Raw genomic sequence first — 7,356 nt, forward strand, 5'->3', positions numbered from 1 at the left:
GAGAACTTTAGCATCATCTCCCTATTCTCACTAGATTTTCCCACAGGCCCAATTATACAATTTATACATAATGATGAATAACAAAGAGGAACTAAGGCTAACTCCTATTTAGAAATAGTTGGATCTAATATCTAGCTTGCATCCAACATGAAACCAAATTCCATAGAATTAGACACTTGAAATTGGATATGCCTATAGAAGTCGACCATTAATTCTTTACCCCTGCTTCCTCGGGCAGCTACACCGGTGGAGGGAAACAAAAGCTTTTCCCAGATCTCATCGAACAATCCGACTGCTAGCTCACATTCTGAAAAGTCAAGTACAAATTCGTGGTACATAGAAGCACTGAGGTACAAGAACTACATAGATTAGGGTTAATGGTTTATATTGATCACAAAGTTTTAGAAAAATACAAAAATCAAATAATTTTGACATTAAACATAAATGTTCCTACCCAGCTTTGTAAAATATTGTATTTTCAATACTTTTCTTCAAAAACCACATCAAAATGAAGGATAAGCACTATAGGTTTAGGCCAAAATTGGGTGAAACAAAGGCAGGTAAGGGAAAAAATAAGACATTTTCAACACCCATCACTCCCCCAACCATATCTACTTGTGTGTCTGAACACAAAATTACCAACCTCTACAAAAAATAATAATTTGGAAACACTTTTCATCAATTATTAACTTTAATATTAATTTCCATATCTGAACTTGGGCTTTCCTTTTGCTTCTTCCTTGCTCTCTTGCCCTTATCCTTCAAATTGTTGAGTTATCCTTCTAGCTGCATGTTCTTCTCCTTACAAGTATTCAATTCATCTTCAAATTGTTTATTCTTTTCTTTCAATTCTGTTATCTCTGCATTCAATCATACCATAATTTTTTTCAAGGTCGAATTCTAAGTTTGAATAAATTGACTCAAGAATTCAATCTTCCTCACTTCATTCTACAAAAAGCTAATTCTCTTTTCATCTTTCCTTTGTTTAAACAAGGTTCTAAGAGGAACAAAATCTTCTAAATCTTCAACTGGCACATCCTCATGATCTCAAACTGGTTATGTCATGGCTTCTTCAACAATCCCTTTAAGCTTGTCATCAACTCACGACTTCTTATTATCAGTTTTTATTTTCTTCCCTTTTTTCTTAGTACTTTCCCAGACCTTAGTGTGAGTTTCGTCTTAAATAGTAAATTCTACAGGGATTTTATCATATTGATTCGACACCTAAGGATTGTGTCTTACCACTTCTATTTCACACATAGGGCCATGATCATATTCTCGCTCTTCCACTGGAACGTCTTTTGACACAGGAATACTTTCAATCACAAGAATACTTTCAGTCACAAGAATTATTTTAGTTGGAATATATTCTCTTTATACAAGTGGAGAGGAAAACTCTACCTTATCCCTTACCCTTGTCATTCTCCTGGTACCAGCCATAGACACCAAATAAGGTTCAACCCTTACATTCTCAGATACTTCCAAGGGTTGTTTCTGCTTTGCATTCTTAGACTTTTTAACTGGTTTACCTTGTTTCACAGTCTCAGACCCCTCCACACGTTTTCTCTATTTCTCGGTCTCAGACCCTTCCATATATTTACTCTATTTCACAATCTTTGTCTTCTTCATAGGTTCCCTCTATTTCAAGGTCTCAGAACCCTCCACATATTTACCCTGTTTCATAGACGCAGACTCTATCACAGGTTTACTTCGTTTCCTTTTATCAACATGCTTGCATACATGCATAGAAAGTCCTCTTGGAGTCTGTTCTTCTAAATTAACATGATGTCTTAAGCCACTAGTCTTGAATTGTGCTAGAAATTAATCCTAGTCAGACCCTCATCACTCAATTCCTCATAAACTAATATCTTAATTAACCCAACATGATATAATCACTTCTCCTTTTTGTTAGCGGGGATCCTTATAATTCCATGTAGTATTCTTGTTAATATTTTAAGAAGAAAATGAGGGAAATCCAAAGTTTGACTTGATTCGAAGTGCAACAAAAGTCGAATATGATAGAGGAGTACCATTGAGAATTGACCTTCATAGGTCAAGAATTTCTATAGAATCAACAACAAGCTTCTCCACTTCTCGATCAAGCATTTCACATGAATCCCGTGCCTCTAATCAACTTTGAGGGCAGGATATGTCATGAACCTTTTCCATGTACTTGTATCAAAATCTCCCTTTCCAAACCAATTCTCTCCCTCCTCAGGAAGACCGGTTGCTTCAGCTAGAAACTGCTCAAAAACATTAAGCACCAAGGAGCTGACTTTTCCCTTTTACCATCAAAATTCTCAGTGAATACCTATGTGAATTTCAAGTCATTCCCATCAAAATTCTTAAGAAATGGTAACCACCTTTCCACCTTCAATATTTGGAAGTCGATTTTATACTCAAGCAACTTCTTAACTTCTCCAACCGACCCTGGTTCAAATATTACTATCGGCATGCTTTCCACTACAGACTTCCGCTCACAATATGTTATATTTCTCCTCCCTCAGTGTTAGGCCCCTATACTACTAGTGTAACCCCTTATTGTTATTAGTATAACCCACTTATTATATTGATGTACCCATGTAGTGCCCATATTGTTACTATTGTGCCCCATAGAAGCCCACTATTGTTATTATTGTGCCCTTATATTATTATTGTTATGTCGGCTCTGATTATGTTATGACCCCTTAGAATCTTATATATAGAAAGGAGGCCTTTTCATTTGTATCATCCAAGAATTGTTCATTTATGTAATGTAAAGGAGGTTGCCCCCTCGAAGAGGCTGAATTCTAAGGCGTTGATCTATCTTTTCTATCTTTTCTTGAGCTGGTTTCATAACATTTGGTATCAGAGCTTTGGATTCTAGGGTTTCGCTACTCCAAACAGGTCATCGTGGCATTTTAGCTATAACTTTTTTCTGTGACATTTCAGAAGTCGCAAAAAAACCCATTTGAGAAGAAATCGTGCTGAACCTTGGGTCCGAATTTCAGAGCTTTTCACGTGATATTTGCGGAGATATGATCTGAGGAAGTTGGTCTTTTTCCAGACTCCTGAATTACATTCAAAACAGGTGACCTGGGGAAAATCGTCATAACTTTCTCTCTAGGGATCAGATTGAAATTTCGTAAGAAGGTGCAGAAAGAGGATGGACTGTAGTTTCTTGTATCCATTTTTCAAATCCAAAGGTTCAAATAGTGACTCGTGACACGTTGTACAAGTTCTCTCTACTGAACTAGTCTATAATTAGGTCATCTTGGGAGATTGTGCATAACTCCTTCTTGGAGAATCCAATTTGGATCAGACTGGTGGCATTGGAAAGAGGACACAGAGGGCTACTATAGGTCACAATTTTAGAACTTAAAGATCCGAAAGTACAGAGTTACATTTGTTTCAAGGTAGAGCTCCTAAAATCAAGAAAAGCAAGATGAGGAAGTTTGATGGCAAGGATCCGGTAAATTGGATACTTCAGATGGAGCAATATTTTGATATACATGGTGTACAACTGTTACAAAAGGTATGTATTGCATCTTCATATTTAGAACCATATCAATTTTTATGGTACAAAGGGCTTTGTTCTCGTAAACAACTTGTTACGTGGTCAATTTTCACAGAGGAAATGATAGCACATTATGAGGATACAAAGAGAAACACCTTCTTTAGAGCAACACCACAACAATTGGAAAGAGTAAAAGGGCTTTGTGACATAGTGGAAAGCAAAATTATGGAAACCAGGAAGTGTACCCCTCACAACTATAAAGATGGAAGTGTTGTTTCTCCTAGCCTTCCACAACCTACAAGGGTTACACCACAACAATTGGAAGAAAAAAGAGAAAAAGGGCTTTGTTACAATTGGGATAGCAAATGCACTAAAGGTCATAAGTGTGCTGAGAAGAAATTATTTTACATAGAATATGAAGAGGAGGAAGAAAAGGATCAAGAAACAACAAAAGAAGAAGATATACACCAGGACCCCACCCCAAAGAAAGAAGAAATGAATCAGACCATATCTTGTAAAGCATTGGCAAGAATTACCACTCCTCAAACTCTCAAGATAGAAGGACATATCAAGAAGAAAAAGGTGCAAGAAGTGAAAGATCACATTGAGAAAGAAGAAATGAATCCAACCATATCTTGTAATTCATTGTTTGAAATTACCACTCCTCAAACTATCAAGATAGAAGGACATATAAAGAAGAAAAATGTTCAAGAAGTGAAAGATCACATCGAGCATCAAGAAATAAATCCGACCATATCTTGTAAAGGATTGGAAGAAATTACCACTCCTCAAACTCTAGAGATAGAAGGACATATCAAGAAGAAAAAGGTTCAAGCAGTGAAATATCACATCGAGCATCAACAACAAGTTCTCCAACTTTTAAAGGATAACGCCACTTCGGTGCAAAATCAAACGAAACAACAGGCATTTAAAAAATGGCGACCTTACCGAATGGGAAGACTCTTCAAGGATGAGGATGTGGAAGCATTGTTTTGTGCTATTTATATTATCCAACCATATTGGATAAACGAAGCAAGGGATGAATGGAAGAAGGACGAAGAAGTATGGCCACTTATCCAAAAGTTGCAAAAGATCCCAATTCAAACAATATTGCCAGAAATTAAAGAGGAAGGAAAAATCATATTGGAACCTGGAGCAGTCACAGAAACAAGAACCCGACAGCTACGAAATAGATCAATTTCAGAGTATCTCATCAAGTGGAAGAACTTACCCGCTGAATATTCCACATGGGAGGACAAGAATTTTATACAGAAGCATCAAGAACTACTCAAGCATTGAGGACAACGCTTTTTGAAGGAGAGGGGCATGTTAGGCCCCTATACTACTAGTGTAACCCCTTATTGTTATTAGTATAACCCACTTATTATATTGATGTACCCATGTAGTGCCCATATTGTTACTATTGTGCCCCATAGAAGCCCACTATTGTTATTATTGTGCCCTTACATTATTATTGTTATGTCGGCTCTGATTATGTTATGACCCCTTAGACTCTTATATATAGAAAGGAGGCCTTTTCATTTGTATCATCCAAGAATTGTTCATTTATGTAATGTAAAGGAGGTTGCCCCCTCAAAGAGGCTGAATTCTAAGGCGTTGATCTATCTTTTCTATCTTTTCTTGAGCTGGTTTCATAACACTCAGCCTTACACTTCACTTCTGTCAGCCTATCTTAGTATGAGTAGCACAATAACCCCTGCAAGCCCGCATGCAACGATATATATTATTTCCCTTTTACTCATTACCGTTGAAATTCAATTCACTGACATTAGGGGAATTTTGAGGCCTAAAATGGGCCTTCTAAGAAAAATGTATAACCAAAATAAAATTTATAATAACCAATAGGATTCAAGATGATGATCTCAACCATGGGGGATGATTCACCATTTTTGGAGTAAAAAAGTAAAAAGATAATAAAATAATAAAATAATAGAACTACTTTTTCAACTCATATTTTCAACTTATCTCCCTAAGGTTTTACTCAAATTTCGAGCGGGAGTACTCGTTGGATGCAAAATTTAATTCCTCATCCAAGGAGTACCCATGTTGCATACTTTCGATGGACATTGCTACACAAAAAATGAGAAATACATGAAAAACATGATTGCATTTCTTATTGTTTGTATAGAAGGGTCCATCGAAAGTATGCAACATGGGTACTCCTTGGATGAGGAATGAAATTTTTCATCCAATGAGTGTTCCCGCTAGAAATTTGAGTAAACCCATAGGGAGATAAGTTGAAAATAGAAGTTGTAAAAATAGTTTTTTTCTCTTTATTCCCTCTAGAATTTGATTATTGTAATCTAATCTTGTTTTATTATTTCCACTATTATTTTATAATTTCCTTAGGAGGCCCATTTTAGACCTCAAAACTCCCCTGATGATTATTCCATTTCCCTCACCTTTCAAACTAATTGGCAATGATGACAATTGTGTGAATGTCTAGTCATGATGAGATTTAGGTCATGGAAAATGATTTCTTTTAATCAAGGGTGATTGTAGAATGACAGGTCCAACAGAGATAATCATGCCACATGAATTCATATGATAACTAACACTAGGAAATAACATCACTGATAATCTGGCTATGAGATTAATACGAGGCATGAGAAAAGATTTCAGCTAATTTAATTAACATGTATGATGGTGACAACAAGGACACCAAACCTGTGCCTCCTCATCATGACTATGGCTTATTGGATTAGTAATTTCAAATATTAACATTATATATGTAAATTCTAGGATAGGTTAGAGATATGTCAGTTTAAAATTTTTAATTTAGTTCTCTTGCTAAATTTGGAATATAAATAACCACTAAAATCCTAAAAATATTAAGTTACTTGTTCCTACTAAAAGATATGAACAATATATATGACATAAAAAATCAAAGTCGAGGATCAGCAAAGAAAAACTAATGATATTAATCAATGGGGTGTAGGGTAAAAAATATTGCATAGGGCTACTATCTGTATTATGCATCCTGCCTATACTGAATAGTATGCCTGCAATGCATAACTTGCATGTACTGTATCATAATTTAAAAGAAGGATGGTTTTGAAGTTATTAAAATAATTAAAAATTGTTGTTATCAAGCTAGATCTATCAATTTGGCTTTGGTGATGATTGTTCACTGCCCGGTGCTGCCCAAGATGTTGCTTGTGCATGTCGAATGTTTTAAAAAAAGAAGCAGATCTTGTTAACTTTCAAATCAGGGGGAAACAAGGAATAAGGAATAGGATCAATTTTTAGAATGGTGTTAACACTCGAATTTGCCCCAGGCTGAGGAAAGCAAAACTCAAGGCAACATCAAACCACGCTCAACCTCGTAGCTAGCCCTACGAGGACAGGAGAGGGCTCTCTCCGGGTCAATCTCGGAAAAATATAATCAATGAGGCTCGAGATGACTGAAATTGTAACTAATATTAGGCTAGGTATTAAGTGCAGAGGTTTAAAGGTGACCTTTTGGGGTTTTTGTTGAATCAAAGGGAAAGGCAATTTTGGGTGCGGGGATGAGACACAGTTTCTGCAGAGGTCTGATTGGAGTGAGGTAGGCAATTGCTTGATGCCTTAAAAGCTAATGAGGTGAGTAGATTAGACAGGTGAGGAGCTAAGGAGAGCAAGAAAACCTCAAGAGTTCTCCTTAAACAGATGAAAACATAGGATATTAAACAAATTTAAAGGCAGAGCATTACAGATTATGAATTCTACCTTAACACTTCATTTGTTCAATTGCAGAAGATGAGAGAGGGAAAATGATACACATAACAAACTTACAAGTACTGAAAGAAGCACACCATCAAGACATAAAGCCACAAGAATTCCAAATAGTGCTGCAAAAC

Source organism: Pinus tabuliformis, chromosome 4_2 (assembly GCF_031772625.1).
Source record: "Pinus tabuliformis cultivar Carrire ecotype Pingquan chromosome 4_2, CPIR1, whole genome shotgun sequence".
NCBI classification, from domain to species: domain Eukaryota; kingdom Viridiplantae; phylum Streptophyta; class Pinopsida; order Pinales; family Pinaceae; genus Pinus; species Pinus tabuliformis.